The sequence below is a fragment of the Catharus ustulatus genome, chromosome 6, assembly GCF_009819885.2.
Source record: "Catharus ustulatus isolate bCatUst1 chromosome 6, bCatUst1.pri.v2, whole genome shotgun sequence".
NCBI classification, from domain to species: Eukaryota; Metazoa; Chordata; class Aves; order Passeriformes; family Turdidae; genus Catharus; species Catharus ustulatus.
Window position 1 is genome coordinate 61,366,908 of NC_046226.1, and position 18,447 is coordinate 61,385,354.

Below are 18,447 nucleotides of genomic sequence, written 5' to 3' on the forward strand. Positions count from 1 at the left end.
TGTAATGGCTCACTCTCAAGGTGTGTTAACTCCCAAACTCCACTCTATGAAAACCTAGACAAGATTTTACCTCTTAGTCACGACAAAATCCATAAATGCTGCTGTCACACATGCCCTGCAGAACCCATAAAAGTGGTACCTTATCCTTTTCTCCCTTGAAGTCCTCTCCCCATGAGCATTTGCACTGTGGGAGCTGCAAGCAGCATTTCTCACAAGCATCAATGATTTAGAAGAGAGTCCTTGTTGGACAGGGAACTGCTGTACTAAAACCTGCTCCCTACCAGACAGAAGGAAGCTATGTGGTGGTCTCCAAAGAACATTCCCAGGGAGAAGCTACCCCATCATCAAAGGTAGAAAGAAGATGGGTGGGAAGGAATAGGAGAAAGACTGTCACAGCTATGGATATCAACTGTGATTACCTGAGTTTGGATGGACATTCAGAACCAGCCAGAGGAGCACTTCTCATGTTATTTGTGCACATTATTCTGAAACAGTTAATGCATTAAGCTGACTGACAATGTGTTATCATCATGATCATTTGTCAGACACAGTCCCTAAATAACGGAAACTTAATTGAAAGATCTGTTTTGTGATAACCACCTAATGAGAAACCAGCATGAAAGCTAAATTAAGGCAAAACAGGTGAGTATCTGGAAAATTTGGAGAAATCTTTCAGCAGTAATTGAAACTATTAAAATTCTGATGTAGTCTATTTTTGAAATCTGTGTTATGCAGATATTGCATTGGGATATCAAATCATTACTTGAGTGAAAGGAAATATAAGGAAAGTGAGGGTAATGACCATGCCTATATGTGCTGTCCCCCTTACCCCTGAGGCAGGACCATCTGCAGTTGCAATGAATGTTTTTCCCTTCTTCCCCAGGGCAAAGACCAAAAAATAGTAGTGAGATAAAGTTGTGTGAACTCGCTGGGCAACTGAGAGAGTACCTGGAGCTGTAACTCCATGCTGCAGCTCTGTGTTTATGTGAGAGCACATGCCACAACAGCCACAGCATCATGAGTGCACAGAAAGCCTCAGACTCTGCAAGCACCACAGTCTCTCACGTGGTTCAGATTTTGGGCACAGCCTAATTTTTACAAGACAAAAGCAAGCAAAGTGATTTTATTTAAAGAGGAAATTCACTTAACCTGGAAAACATTTTCACTTCAAGCCAAACTAAAGCTATTGATGCTCTCACTGAAAATTGGCTACACTCATGGGTGCAATCCTGCCAGACTTGCTTGTGACAGCAGCATCCAAAATTGCATTTTCCATGGCAGATGGCCAGAACATTTCTGCCTTTTCTTTTGGATCAATACCTAGGCTTGGCCAGGGTACCTGTGGGCTACATGTAAGGCAGGAACCACCACAGGGAGCGAGCATGTACAGCAGGAACTGAAACCAAGCCCACACTGCCATTTGCTCCAACACTGAACACCTCACAGAACTTGAACATCCCAAGGACCACAAATCAAAGCAAAAGTGCCCACAAATGTTAACATATTATTTTAACATCTCCTTTGATGGAAAATGTTCTCATTCTTCCCAGTTTCTTGGGTAGAACAAGCGATGGCACTTGGCAGATATAACAACTGAGCTTATTTTTACTCTAAACATGCTGAATTCAGGCCTGAAGAAGTTGCTGATTAGCCTACAGACTCTTTCTAAATTAGAACTAATATTCTTTAACATCAGAACAGTAGTGCTGAGTTAGTGACATGTAAAACATTGCTCATTGGTGTCAGTATTTGAAGGATTATGGCATATGATACTGCAGATGGCTATTTATTTATAAAGTGTAGCACTGTTTGAGTAATGAATTATTCATATGTGGCATAATATTGACAAAAATCTCTTGCATGTGTATCCTGAAACATTTGCTGTTTTCAGTGCTATTACAAATAATGACTTCTTCCATCTAGTTTTACTCTGTGTTTTGGTTAAAAATGATCTGAGTAAAAATATAAAAGAAAATCAGTATGCTTTAATGGGTAATCACATAAAAAATTATTAATATCTCCTATAAACCAGCAAAGGAATTGTCTTCTTAACTGTTATTTCCCATTTTGCAATAGATGAGTTTTCACAGAGTGAATTTCTAATCTTTGACTTTAGAAGTTCTGGCTGTAATTTGACTGTGGGATCTGTATTTTCCATTCTGATAGAAGAATGAAACTGAGGTCCAAATTACTAAACTAAAATAAATAATTTAATTTATAAACAAAGCTACTTAAATCTTAAAAAAAAAATACAAAAAATATAAAGTTTAGGTTTTCTGTCCCACTGAATATACACTGAATATACAATATACAATAAACAGTGAAATGCATTTTTGTACAAATTTCATTGTGAACATTCATTAACCTCTCCTAAGTAAATGTTATCACTGTCATTGAGATAACAATGCAAACATAAGTAATTTTCATTTAAATATCAGGTTCACAAGAAACTTCTAATTGTAAACTGACTCTTAAAAAGTTCTGAATCTGGTCTGCTTAAGGAAATCAATAAATTTTTTGTAATGTGTATAGATTGTTCATTTTTATTCTGATATTGTGCTTAATGTGATAATTTCCTATTGTTCCAGCAGACAGAGTAACTTGTTACACTTAGTAATATTTCATTGTTCCTAATTCCATCAATTGCTTTTTAACTTGGCAGTTACTATGACACTTGTTTTTCTAAGGGTGTCAGTAACAGACATAATGGAATATTTTTTCAAATAAGAAATGCAATGCTAGAAACTTTGAGTACCTCACTGTAGATCAAAGGTGTAAACTTTTGCTGACAACTCTTCCTAATAAGACTTTGCTTTTCACAGCTTGCCTCAGTTTAAGAGGCAAAAATTAGCATTTACTGCTTAAAATGCTACCACTAGATCTTCAACCTCTCAAATCTGAATTCAGAAAGGTCAAAATCCAAATTTAATTTATTAACAACCTGGGGAAAATGCTCCCAAATCTTTATAACTTTATAATATAAATCTTAATAACTGCACTGTTGGCAGTTATAAAACTACATCTGCAGTTGCATAATTATTTCAGTGTTAATTTGAGTGGAAAATAGATTGAACTACTCTGCATGACTTTGCAAAGAATGACAAGAGATGGAATCAGATTTTGTTTTTAAAGGTATTTTAAGAAAGGCATGTTATTTTTCTCTATTGTTCAGCTAAAATATCCGACTTCAGATGAGTTTTGAGCACTTAGGAACAATGTACAGACTCCTTGAGGATATTTAGAGTGGGTTTCTTCCAACAGTACCAGCATGAATGTGCTCTCCTTGTGTCCCACACTTTCCCCTGTGACAGATCTGGAGCAGTGGAGGGACCACTACAAACCCGACAGCTTTTCAGCAGTTTTAGGCCATGTACTCAAAAACCACGCTTTCATTTTAAGGTTTTGACAAATGGAAAAACCATGTTTAAAATTCTGACATCAAAACCTGCAATTTCATGCTCCATCTATACAACATCCCTTTAGATGTAAATACACATGAAAGTAAACACCATTTAAAATGTTTCCACTTAAGTTCAGGACTAGGCATTTTCTCATATTAATTATCTAGAGGAAAAAAATCCAGTCAAAAAATTTGCAACAGCTCTTTAAAAATGAAGGACTTTGGACCTACATGCCATATTCACAGTATTAATTACACACTTGCAGCTTTGTCATCTTCATTACCTTATTATGTATTTCCTCTTCTTAGGCACACAACATTTTTACAAATAGCAATATCATATGGGCATGAGTGAAAATGGTGCTAGTTAGACCTTTGTAGCCTGTTACTGAAATGCAAAATTTGAAGTTAAGTTGTGAGAGAAATTTATACAGGAAAATATTCACGATGTTCACAAAGTCTTGCCTTATCATCTTGTGTGAATCGTCACTAAGATAACCAAACTTTATTTATTTGATTTATCACTTGTTCATTCATTTATCTTATCGGCTATACTTGCTAGCATAGCTAAAAACAGATTTTGGTTTTTTTGAGCAATGTTTCAGACACTGTTAAAAATGCTGAAATATAGTAAAAATTTATGCTACTCAGGAATAATTTTGCTTTTTGTTTGGCACAAATTCATTTTTGAATGCTGCACCAAGGAAATTAGTTTCACAGGTCAGAGAGTCTCCTTGTCAGGATGTGTTCCACGTTGGTATCAGTCACTGCTGCAAATTAAGAAGTTTAGCTGCTGTTCTTTTGACGTTTATTTTCTACACTGCAGATAAAAAAAAATTGGCATAGAATTCAATATGGAAATTTCTTATTCAACTGGTGTGTAATTGAAAAATGGCATTTTTTATGAATGCAGTCTCCAAACCCAACCAGTTTAGTATGAGCACTAATCATTTTTTTTTTTGGGAAATGGTTAAAAAAAGTCCACTTGTTTAATGCAAATCCCTGGCTACTACCTAAGCTTAGTCAACTTCTTTTCTACAACATTTGTGAGGCTGTGCCATAACACTCATGTGGAACAGCTGCACTGACACAATGGGCTGCAGACGTTTTTACTGTCCTAATAATCCACATATTAAAGAGTCCCTAAATACTCATTGATGCGACAGACCATAACAACTCCCTTGGAGCTGCTTCAGTTTATCAGGTCAGTGATCTGCATACTGAGGATTCCCCAGGTACTCATTGACAGGTAGCATCTCACATACACTTGTACTAAAATAATAATTGCTTCAAAGGAACTGTTAAATCCCAGTCGCGAGCACAAATTAATTTAAAACCACTGAGACAGCACTTTGCTTTTTTTCTACAGATCTGACAAATGTGGACAAATTTACTAGACAAACCAAGACATCTGAGCTGAACAAGCATCCTCCCATGTTATGGCTATTTGCTTAAAAATACTGCCCACCCTGTCATCAATGAATTACAATCACTGCCTTTCTGCTAGGCAAGGGTGACCTAAAAACTGTCCTTGCCACTGTTTGAAAAAAATGAATTAAAAATCTATTATACAGTTAAGAATCTTAACTGAAGGCCTAATTTGTTGTCCATGCCCTAACCTTCTTTCTCTGTTTAGTGTTTTCTTCTGTCCTCAACTCTTTAGTACAAATCACAGAACCCCTTATTTTTTCCTTTCTTTTCTTCCATATCCAACAAGTGTTTAGCCTTGTTAGCTCAGACTCCTTTAATTTCATTTATGGTCTGCAGATTAGAGGAAAACTAGTACACCCAACAGAACCTGTGGTGATTTATCTGGATGAACACTGTATTTCCAAATCAGGTGAGACCTCAATCAAATTTCCATTAACAGTCAGGGTAGATGCAGTATTCCCACACAGAACCCAACAGCTCAAAGCTGATAATCAAAACAAGGAACCAAAACAAGAAGTGGAAGCATCAAAAACCCCTGAACAGATCCATGACTTACATAATATGATAAGGGATACAAAGAGATTTTATTCAAGAGATAATATGATAGCTGTTAATAATGTAACTCTAGCACTTAGACACTGCAAACTCAGATTGTGACAGTTCAGTTCTCAAAAGTTAAATAGCGTCATAAAAATGAAGAAGAAAGCAGCACTTCTTCCTATAGAACACTCCTAATAGGTAACCTTTTTCTTGGCCTATATATTTTGTTTCTATTACCAAGACCTGAATTATTTCTCTCCAGTCTTTTTCCTTATCATCTTGATAAATCCAGACATATTCCAAACATTACTGCAAAGTTTATTTTTTTAGTCCAGTGCTTTGGTTAGGAACACCAATGTCATTCTAGCCCTCCATCATCACATTTTTATTGCTGAAGCAAACACAAAGCACATATCTTCATTTTCAAGGTTCTTGCAATTGAACATCACTTAAAAAAATCTAAAAAAGCATCGTATCTACCCAATATCTGTGAAATCTATCTCTTGTTTCCTCTCCTTAAGTCTGGGATGCTTTGCATACGAAAATCCCCAAAATGTCTCATTACATTCTTTCAAAAATTCCTCAAAAATTTCCTCCTCTATCAAAACCTCTTCTATCATAGAACACATATGCTGAACTAATCTAAGACTTAGTTTATGTTGATTAAATCCTAACACAGCAAATCACTGACTTTTGTCTGCTTAAGAAGATAAGGACTGGCATGATTAGCTTGAAAAGCTCTCCCAGCCTTATCCTAGTGAAGCTGCAAAATATTATTCTTGATGTAGCCAAAGGATTGGAGACAGAGTCAGGGTGTGTGTATGTGTATGTGTAAGTGTATGTGTATGTATATGTGTATGTGTAGCTCTCTCCACAGTACAATTAATCCTTTGCACATTTTCACCTGTAGTAGCAAACTGGGTCAAAAGACACAACTTGTAGAACTCTTCTCCAGCTTCTCTCCTGACCTTGACTTTTATTTCCCTTTTCCTCTTCCCTTTGCAAAAGAAACAGGAGAAAAGCAAGGGTTGTTCTCTTCATGTACATCTCAGTTGCATACAAAGTTTTTGATTGCTGCAGGACTTGGCAAAGATGAAGAAGGTAACCATATAAAGGAAAAAAAATTGAAGGTTCCTGAGGGGCTGCTGGAGGAGGAGGTAGTCTAAGGAAAATGGCATTTTACAAGAAAGGGAGAAAGAAACTGGAAGAGTTAAATCAGGAACAAACCAGCTAAGACATCCAGGGGCTGATGACAGACATAGGAGAACAAATGAATCTAGAATCATCATTCCAGATATGAATTCACAAATGAACCATAAATTCCAACAGTTTTCTGTTGTGGACAGAGAGACTCTCACAGGAAGAACGCTTCTTTCTCAGCTCTGCATCCTGCCTTCCACTGACAATGGGTTTGTGTTCCTTTGAAGCAGTTTTATGGAACCAGGGTGCCTAAAGGACATGGGCAAAATGTGTAACAGCAGAAACACAAAACTATCTAAGTGTCCAGAGGTCAATGGTCTTACATAATCTGCAGCAAGATTTGATGGTACTGAGCAGACCTATCTCCAAAATAAGTGCTAAAGCAGTACAAGACTGAGGGTGAACAATTCAGAAATAAGAAATTATTCATAGACTTGTGCTGAAAGGAGGAAAGGCAGCGTGATGAAACACCTGAATCAGTAGTAGTAGTATCAATAAAAGTGGCTGGATTGATATGTTTTTTCTGTTCTGTGTGATTGAAGCCAGTTCTTTGAATATTCATGAGGAACAGGTTTCTGTCTGTGCAAAAGCTTTTTTGCGTCTTTGTCTTTGTGGGCTCTGTGAAGAATCAAAGACATCTAAGTATAAGCCTAGAATTTTTAATGTCATTTGGAACTTTCACCAACTGTAGCTAAATGAAACAATTAATCAAACAGTAGTTTTCCAACCAGAGATTGCATTTCTTTTGGCAAACCAACACTATTAAGTCACAAGGACTCTCTGTTGCCAAGGAATTCAGAAAATAGTCAGTGGCAGTGCCCACAGCATTTGAAGCAGCCTGATTTGAAGTTCTGTTTTGTCAGCTGAACTTCTAACCCAGAGGACAGAGAATCCTCCTTTGAATCTCTAGGACATAAGACTCACTATCAGGCTTTCTTTTGTTAATGAGTTCATATTAATAGCCAGCCAAGAGTTTGGTTGCTAATCAAGAGTAGCAGTGAAGAGGTTCAGGCACTAATCCAGCTGCTGAAGGCATTCCTACGTTAGGTGTCTTGGTCTGAATCACAGAATCATTGAAAGGTTTGGGTTGGAAGGGACCTCTGGAGAGGGCCTAGTCCAGTCTCCAAGAAGAGCAAGATCATCCTATCGTGGTTTTTAAAACAAAGATGAGGAAGGCAGGAAGTGAAGAGGATGAATGGGATCATCAGTCAAAGAGCAGTGATCCCAGTTCAAAGATAAACAGCATTATATAACAAATACACATCCCAACTGCTGCCCATGTGGCCTGATTTAGAACTTTACATTTAGTTATATTTACTCCATTTTTACAATGAAACTGTATGGAAGGTACAGTAAATTCACGAATACAAGCCGCACTGAGTATAAGCCGCATCTCTGGGTGTTGGCAAATATTTCGTTTTTTGTCCATAAATAAGCTGCACCTGAATACAAGCTGCTCAGTCGTTTGCAGCGAGGACCCGCGTGCAACAAAGTTGCCAAATAGTAACAGAACGGCGGTAGGGCGGGGTTTACTGGCTCAGCTAAGGCTGTGCAGGCTCAGCCCGCTAGGGGCTGCTGATGGGGCCAGGTAGCCCAGCCCAGCGTTGCCGCTCGGCAGGGCCACTGGGGGCCAGCCGCCGCTGCCACTGGGCTCGGTCACCACGGCCCGGCGCTGCCCTGTGGTGGCAGGCAGGGACGGAGCCCCCCGTCGCCTCCCAGAGCCGCGGCAGCGGCGGCCCGGGTCCCCCCACTCCTCCCCGAGCCGCGGCAATGGTGGCGCGGGGCCCCCCCGTCTCTCCCCCGGGCTGTGGTAGGGAGCTCTCCCTCCTCTCTCCCCGCCCCTCGTGCTGCCTGCAGGCAGCCAGGCTCCACCCACGGTGCAACAGAGTAGCGATTTGTAACAATCGCAAAATGCCGACTTTGCAGCTGCTCAGCTCGGCACTCTGGCTGGCACTTCTGAGGTTGTAAATGTCAGAAAATTATTCACATATTAGCCGCTCCTGAATATTGGCCACATTTCCGGTTTAGGAGCAAAATCTTAGTCAAATTGGTGCGGCTTGTATTCGTGAAATTACTGTACATCCCAACATTAACACCTGTAGTAAGAATGTTGCTAATTAAGTATTTTCCAGTAGCTCTCTTGATGAAGACATAAGGTCTTTAGTCAATTCAAAGTCTAAATTGACACTTTCTAAACATCTGCTGGATCTCAGGAATTGCATTTATGTATGGTTTATGAAGTGTTTTTCAAAGGATCGATGATGTGTAAATATCAATGCGATAGAGAGCATTACACATTCTCTTTTATAAAAATTACTATTTTTTTGAAGTAGAAGTTTGAAAGTCTATTCTAGTTTCAGTCTCTGAAAGCACTAATCTAATTTAAAGAGGATTTAAAACTTATGCTTCAGTAATACAAAGGCACTGTAATAATCTCTTACTACTTCTAGAATAACAAAGGGGTTATGAACCACCACGTTGTAAATTTGGCAACTGATGAGGAAGCCTACCTTGAATCACAGATCACATTTACAAATAACTGCATTTTAATCTTAAAATATAATGTTCAGTGGCACTGCACATAAGTACATTTAGAGATTCTAAGGTTGATAAGTGATAAGGGCATAACTGGGTGTGAGAAGACAACTGTAATATATTTAAGTGTACAACTAGATTGACAAAATTATTTTTAAAATACATGTTGAATATTTTTAAAGGATTGATATGATATTTTTCATTTACTTTTAACTGTTGCTGAATTTGCAGATCCTAACAATTTAAATCCCTCTCCCTTAATTCCCTTTGGCAGTGCAGTGGCAACAGGATGGAACTCCTCTGCTGCCTCCAAACCCCTCTAATACTGCTTTATAGACAATAAAACCAGTGCAGGTATTTATATACAATAGCAGAGGCTTGAAAAGGTCTCCTTTTCGTATGACAACTGTTCATTCTGATGTGGACAAGAACTATTATACATCAGGGAGGTCATTACATCAAATCACAGCCTAAAGCTTTTGATGTTGCACAGGAAAGAACACACAAGAAAATCTCAAATCCAGACTACGAATTTAAGAAGTTATTTTTTAAGAAGTTATGGTTAATACCAAAGGGAACAACAACAACAACAACAACAACAACAACAATAACAACAACAACAAGTTCACTCAAAGGAAAAAGAATCAGAATGAAATAAATTAAAATAAATAAAAGATATGGAAAGCAGGACATAAATTATGGGTAGGTTTGGAACACTGCTACTGTGACAGGTGAACTGAGCATGGCTGTGTGGCTGACTAATTCTTTCCTGCCTTCAGAGCAGCAGGTTACTAAGATAAATGATTTATATATTCAAAAGGGTGCTGATTCTTCTGGACTTGTTGGCTGGAAATGCTGTAGAAAGCCATGGTACCCATATTATTTAGCTTCCTCCCCACAACTAAAATAGATACAGGGAAACATTCAGCTGTCAAACATTTCAAAAAGATTACTAATTCAGTTTGAACTTAATCTGCTGAATGAAAGTACTCCAAAAAATGTATTTCAGTTTTAAGGAGAAAAGTATGACTTGTGAGAGAGAGAAAATGAGGCTGAGAGTTGTGCCTTCATGAGTGTGCCACTGCCACTCCCCTTTTCAGCAATGGGCTGTACTCATTTGAAAGGACAAACTGACTGTGGATCTTTGTGCTTCTGTTAAAATACAAAAATAGCAGCAAAAACATGCTGTTACACAAACCAGTGAGAAATCAAAACACATCCCAGAGTGCAATTCATCAGTGTTTTCTGACTGCATTACCACAGAATCACAGAATATCTCATGTTGGAAGGGACCTATTTATCCAAACAGTGTTTTTTTAACTCAATATACAGAAAATATAGAAGAAAACTACAAAGAAATTACCTACCTGGAATCAGAACTTTATTACTCTAACTATTCAGAAAGGTTGCATTTGAAAAATTAATTATATCTGATGAAGCATTAGTGATTCACATCACTAATGAAAAGCAGCACTCTTGACATAGGCTGTTACTTAAAATATTAAGATAAAAGTGAACTCATACAAAAAGGAATCCTAGAAAGCTTTTTACTCTGAAGAGAATTTGAGTAATCTTACCCAGAAATAAAAGGTTTTGTCTGTTTTGTCACATCATATTTGTACAGATCATATTTGTATGGTCAGGTTTCTAAACTAGTAACTATACACAATATGAATAAATACACAGATTGGGAAAAAATTTAAAAGATTTTGTATATGACAGAAAGAAGAAATTTTGCTTTTTAAATTTTTTCTCAAGTTCTGTGTTATCCAAATGCTCCCAGCAGTTGTAAGTTTTGGTAATGGTCAACAGAGTAACAGGTACTTTGCCTGATGTTTGACCAGTACAACTGGTCTATGAATTCTATCAAAAAATAATTTCTGTTTCACATCCCTCTTGAATTTTTATCTCCTATATATCCAGTATTGCCCTGGTTCATCTCAAAGGAAGAGCTCTGATCAAACAAAGATCCCAAAATGCTTCACAAACCCAAAATGCTTCGGTTAGGAGAAAGCAGCAGCCACGTGTCTACAAACAAGGAAGTCTAGGGGGAAAAAAATAATGAAAAAAAAATCTCTGCCTATACATGCTTTGCAAAAAAGTCTCCTGACACAAATAAAAGGATCCTCCCCAACATATGGAGGAGCTGTTCTGCCCTTCCGGGGATGGTCTGTAGCTATGTTCACCTCAGGCACGCCAAGGAGAGGTGAATTGTCAAATGCAATTTCAATCATGGGCTGGTTTGATGGAGGCAGATTAGTTGTATGCAATGATGATAGATAGTTTATCCCAGCCCCAAACTGCCGCTTGGGAAATCTTGCACGCAAACGAACAGGAACTCAGTCATTATTAGTGTCAAGAAGGTACATGCAGGCAAAATTTGGTTGGCAGCCAGGCAAGATGAATCAAGGCGAAAAAGTGACCAATTGAATGTTCAAAATGGAAATTGATAGGCATGTTGTAGTTTGGAAGGGTTTTAAACACCAGAAAAAGTAATAAATTATTAATTATTCTGAGATAAATATTTAAAAAGTCTTGCTCTGTGGAGAAAATACAATTTTTAAGTCAATGTAAATTACATGTATTGTGTCCTAATTTTAGGCTAAATATCCCAGAAGCTTCACTACAACAGTTCAGAGCATTTCTTATTATATAACTTTAAAATACTCCCATTCAGAGTATTGCAAATTACAAAATTATCTGCCAAATAAACAAATGGTGTATTCGTTCTGTTGAATTATTTGTAGGCAAAGCAACCACTTGCACCCCTCACAGTGGAGTACAATGCTCATATTTATCACCTTTACCTTTTCAAAGTTACCTAAATATTTAATGAGCCAAACAGTAGAATCCACCTGTGTGAGCAATCACAATCCTTGGTTCTCTAAATAAATAGCAAAAAATTGCTAAAAGAGAATGTCCTCAAGTTTCATTGCCTGAAGTGATACGCTCTGACAAATCTAACAGCTCTTTCTGTGTCATTCCTAATGCACTTGTCACTCAGTATTATCCATCCTCATTAATGACAATGGGAAAGTTTATCTTGGGAACACGTTTTAAATCATCCACTCTTTACAATGGGACCATGAAATCTCTTACAAAACATGAGGCGGGAACTACTCTGACAACAAAACCCCTTCCTGGCAGCTTTACTCTTAATTCCTGTTCAAGGAATAATGTGTTTATCATACAACCACACGGAACAATATATTAGATGAAACTTGAAACAAGAATAGCTGGTTTGATTTTTCTAGATAGAAATTTTCCAATATCTTTTTATTGTTGGGAACATTAAATCTTTTAGGAATGCAATTTTGTATGGAATCACACTTCCTCCTTAAAAAAAAGATTACAAAATAGTTGAATACTAATAATGTTATAGAAATAGTGATACTGCTCACAATAAAAATGATCACTAAGGGACTATTCCAGACTTTGCACAAATTCTGCTTTACTTATAGATATTTTCACCAGAAGTCTACATTCTATGTATAAAACCACTCCAGTTATGCATAATTTTCTGTTCTGAGTTCTGAAAACTGATATGCCCCCTATGTCAGTGATATGCACTTGCGACAGATGGATTGCAACTATTTACTTTATTTTGGATGCTCTAACATAAAAATTACAATATTCATTGCTTCTCTTTTCATCATCTCATTTGTACCACCACCAGCAACCTTCCATAAAAGCAGCAGTCAACAGAAGTTACTTTCAAATGCATCTGACTGCAATGTGCTGATTTTTTGGATCAACTTGAAAAGTAACAACAGAATTTTAGGATGAAAACCAGAGAAACAAATAATAATGAAAATCAAAGAAACTGCAATAAAGTATTCCAGTTCTTCCTATTTGTGTGAGCACAGACAATTACACTGAATGTGCAGGATAATACTGTCCTAAAGGATGCAAATACACATCAAGGTGTGGGGGAACAAAAATGGAGAAGCAGAAGTAGTGAAGACCGTGGTACAAATAGAATTTTAGTTCAGACAGAGGAAAAAGTGCTTCTTATATGAGATTATAGGTAACCTGCTGACAAAAATCTTTTCACTGCAATGTTTCTACCATAGAGCCTTACCCTACTAACACAGTAAAAATTCTCCTTTGTAGATTTAGGGGTGTTTCTGTAGCGTGAATCTAATTTTATGGCTTTTTCAAAGTCAAAATGCCCTTTTCATATCAAGAAAAAATAATGACAGATGCACTTCCACCTTAAAACTGTCTTTTCCATAATGTGACTGTGGCTTTGAAAGTTTCTAAATTAGCCCATGTTTTTATAGGACAGACAGAACATGAAAAAGCCAGCTCTTCTTTCCTTGTTTCCACAGGTTTTCAAATACCATAACATAATAAGCCTGAAATTTTCAGGTTGTTGCTGAAGATTTTAGCAGGCACTAGTGACTTGTCCTCTCATTCTGCAAAAACTCACTTTATTAATAGAAAAATCAGAAATTATGTGGCTTCCCATTTAACTGATGAGAAATTAAATACCTCACCAGTAATTTCTTATCACAATGTAAAGGAAACCTAAAAAGAATAAAACTTAAGCAAGACAGTACTAAAAAAAATATAATTTAATATGTAGGTATTTAAAAGTAGCTACTTTAATGATACAAATACAAAAACTAACATAATACTTTTGAAGATTGTATTAATATAAGAAATCCCTCTTAAACAAAATATGAATTCCATTTAATTATAGAGCTCTTCCAAGCATCAGGAATCTCCTTTTAGTTACTTACTGAAATATCTACATGCATTCAATATTTATACTGTCTTTCTCTCTATTCATTTTTAAACAGAATTAAAGGAGTAGCTAAAACTCTGCCAATAAAATGACAGGAGGGCTATTTTTAGTCTAGATGATGTAGACCAAGCATAAACAGCCCATGGCTATGCTACTATTGAGGATCTAGTACTAAATACAAGTACTGGATTTCCTTCTTATTAGGTTTTTTTTTGAACAGCAATAAGAATTACAAATTACATACTGCTTTGTAGCACTTAATAAATACTCATCCTAAAAGGAGAACCATTTTTCCCTTCATTAAAGCAAGGGAAAAAAAAAAAAAAAAAAGCTGATGTAACTCCTGCCACACTACTCTCTGGTAGAAAAAGGTTTGTGGAAGTGCATTTGAGGGAGTACAGAAAACCTGTAACCTGCCCAGAATTACAAAGCCTTACACCAGAAGGTGAGAAGTGTTGATTAGCACGTTTACGGTGCTGGCTTTAGATTGCAGAGCTGAGACATATCAATCTCAAGAGACTGCAGGGTTTATTGATTAAGCAGCAAATTACTAAGTCTCTAATAAATCAATGAAAGAAGAGATGAAACCAATGGATAACTGCACATAATGGAGAGGCAGAAAGAAAATGCTGCTCAGCTGTAATACCTGGCACCTCCAGTGGCTGGGGATGTGTTTATCCTACACAGCACACACTGAATACCCAGATGGTACAAGCTGGGGCTACATCCATGAGCAAGCTTGCCTTGGTCAGCTCTTGTTCATCTACTCATGTGTTGGCTCTTAAATCACACACAGAATTCACAGAATCACCAGGTTGGAAGAGACCTCCAAGATCATTGAGTCCAACCCATGCCCTAATACCTCAACTAGATCTTGGCACTGAGTGCCACATCCAGTCTGTTTTTAAACACATCCAGGGATGGTGACTCCACCACCTCCCTGGGCAGACCATTCCAGTACTTTATCACCCTTTGTGTAAAACACTTTATCCTAATATCCAACCTATATTTCCTTTGGTGCAGTTTAAGGGTGGTCCTCTGGTTCTGTTAGTGCTGCCTGGAAAAAGAGCCCAACCCCACCTGACTACAGCCACCTTTCAGGAAGTTGTAGAGAGTGATAAGGTCACCTCTGAATCTCCTTTTCTCCAGGTTAAACAACCCCAGCTCCCTCAGTTGTTCCTCACCAGCCTTGGACACACTCAAGCACCTCAACATCCTTCCTAAGCTGAGGGTGATCTGGTTGTGACATCTGTCACTGATGGCCAGGCTTGATTTGGGATGTACTAAATAAAAGCAGATAAGGGGGAAGGTCCAAAACCTGAGCCATCCTGGAACAGCAATCCTTGACTGAGAACTCTCACAGATCCCAAGTGTATCTGCAAACTGCACAGTTCCTCCCTGCTCAGCTGGACAGTCTGAAACTAAATATTCAGCAATCTATCAGGTTATTCTGAGATAGGAACTGCTGCTTTGGATGCAAGGTGAAGTGGCTTTCTCCTGTGCAGCAGTACTCACTTTCTCCCACTTAAAACTGGCAAACTGATTGGTTATTTTTGCTTTCTGCTTTTACTTTTCAACAAGATTCAAGCAGACACACTACTCAAAGATTACTGCTTTAATATTAGAAAAGAAGTATGTCCATTCAGCAACTGTTTTGTAAAACATGAATTTACGAACATCAGAGTGAATTCTTGAGTAATTTTTGTTCTAACAGCCTTCAAACAGGAAAAACGTAGATGAAGAGCCCATAGACTGTATTTTCATAAGCTAAACCTAGGTTTTTCAAACCTTAAATACCCGAAATGAGGCATTTAAGTAAACTATTTTCAGCAAGTGCTTCCAGCTGTTTTCTGAAAGTCAAGCAGCCTATGACTGGTATGAGTTGGCACCAAGATTCCTTTTATTTATTTATGCATTTATGGACATCAATAAAAAGCTTTAATTATTGTACACTATACAATTATTGCTTACTTTCTTCAGAAGGAAGAAGGAAGCAGAACTGTTAATTGGTAATATCATTCATTCTGAACGGGGCTAATATGCTGTCAATGTTAAGCTGGCCAGAAACACCACTTTAACTGCAATAAATAATGTTTTCCTTTTGGGAGACAGCTTCACTTGATATTTCAAAAGCTATTGGTTTTCAACATGCAGTGAGAAACTTTAAATTACATTATGTATGATACAAAATCCTTTGAAAATCCTATGAAATATAATTAAGAAAAACCAAATATAGAAAATACCAAAATCATGCAACTAAAACAACTGTGAGAAAGAGAGCAACAAAGATGGCATGAACAAAATCTAACTTTACTTACACATTGGGTACTGTAGCCCTCACCCACTTTGCTATGATAATCTACTTTTTGCATAATTCTCTTGGCCAGAAATATAAGAATTAAATGTACTCTGGAATTTTGTTACAAATAATACCCCATAGTTTAGCCAAAACTAAAAGCAGTATTTGCACAATGATTATAGAACATTTTTTCTTCAGCTACAGTACTTTGCAGTGTATGTATATTTTTTTTCTCCTGCCTGCTTTTGGCACTTTCATTAAGTCTTTCAGACTAAGAATAAAGAGTTTGCTCTCAATAAAAATAATTTAAAAACCCAGGTTCCAGGGTTCAATAAATGGTAATATATTTTGTGAACCAGTAAAATAAATAGATCAGAAAAATGGTATGAAACAATTTCCGTAGAGGTGAAAAATTTAAAGATACTATGAATTTGTGGATTCCTTAAATGCAAAACCATTAATATTTTCAAAAGACTGGAAATGTTAACACAGTTTTGAATTTCCAAAGTCACAATAAACATTTGAAATTTGTTTAAGTGTATTATTAATCATGGCAAATGTTTGGCAGCATTAGTCTGGTTCCCTATAAAATGCTATTTTAACCCTTTAGAAGTATTAGATGGGGCTATCTTCCAGTTTCCTTGTTCAGAGAATATCTGAATCACTTCCTACCCAAAGATCATAATTAAAACCATAACAAACAATACTGAGACAAGGAGATCCAGATGGATGTGCATCTTGCACATGGATATGAAAAATTCTCCTCCTCTCATTCCTAAGAGCCCTGAACTTCAGTGTACATCAATTAAGTTCAGGTACAATGTAAACCTGTGGATGAGAAAATGTGAATTCTCCTCAGTTTTTAATTTTATTTTCCTGTTGTTACAGAGATACAGAAAACCAGAGATGTGTTTTACCGTGTAAAAGTCTGATTGAATTTGTTACTCCTTGTAAAATGAGAACATTATACAACTATGAAAGATCCTAATTTAATTAAAACTTACGATATTTTAAAAATCATTTAATGGAAGTGGCACTGTAATAGTAGTTCCTGTATGGGAACTACTACAAATATGGGGTTTAACTAAAGATTCACTTCTGAAAGATTCACTACTGCTTTAGTGAATAACATAACCCTTGTATAGAAAGAGTTTTTTAGGCTTTATCAACCAACATTTTTACAAAAGATGTCCATACTCTACCTGTCTTTAGTTAGAAAAGGAGAATATGTCAGCTACTTTACTTGTCTGGCGAATACAGAAGTTGACCCAGTTATTTACAGACTGAAGAGGCCAAACCTTTTCATGCTGCAACACTGACCCTTAGCACAGATCCTGAGAATGAGCAGCCCATTACAATATGCACAAGTGACCTTTCAGTGCATTAATGACTTTGTGGTGCCTGTTCTTCCCTTGCAACAACACATGGCATAAATATTTCTGAACTCCAGAATTATGTGGTTAAATAAGTTCTGTTAAATGAGTTATGTTTGCTAACAAGAAACTGCAGCTGCATTGTAATTACAAGGGTTAAAGTTTTGAAAAACTGAATGGAACTCTCACATTGCACTATTATACAACCCATAAAACAAAACTAATTATTAAATAAATTTCAGGATATTACAAATCTTCCTATGAAACCTAAGAGTTAACAATATCTTCATATATTTAATTTTGCCTACAGACAGATAATTAATAATTTAATTTACGTTAATCAGCAGTATACAACAAGGTGATATTTTCAAATTAAATTCTTCCACATGTGCACTAGATTAAATCCTTCCACATGTGCTCTGAAATTCCATATACTGTATAAAATTGATACTTGATTTCAGTCCAGTGTGCCATTAAGATTCAGAGGGTTTTTCTTGTCAAATAGGAGCCTTCCAAGTATTGTTCCACCTCAAGTTATTATAATTTAAAAATACTCTCCCAAAACTTTAGCTAAATTGTACTGTCACAATTTAAAACACATGTATTTATTCAAAATTGTTTGAAAGAATGTAATACATTTTTGACAGGCAGTCTTTTACAATATTGAAATCAAATCCTTGATTTCATCAAACCCTTCATATTCTGTGCCTTATTCCTGGAAGGCTCATGCCAAAATGATTTAGTTTGATTTTCTTTAACAATGGTAGGTTGGCTTGACAGCATCTGACAAAACAATTCAGTGAAGTACACCATACCAGGTAAAGAGAACCTGAACTGGCTACTAGGTGAAATAATGCAAAATGGAGCTTGGTATTATGGTAGAATTAGTTTGGCAGGAGAACCTTTTTTTCAATATTGT

At 36.8% G+C, this 18,447-nt stretch overlaps 1 protein-coding gene across 1 annotated transcript in view; it reads right to left on the minus strand.

Moving 5' to 3' along the window:
* ELP4 (elongator acetyltransferase complex subunit 4) overlaps positions 1–18,447 on the minus strand; it is a 135,156-nt gene that overhangs the window by 47,233 nt on the left and 69,476 nt on the right. The gene's annotated exons all lie outside the window — the stretch shown is intronic.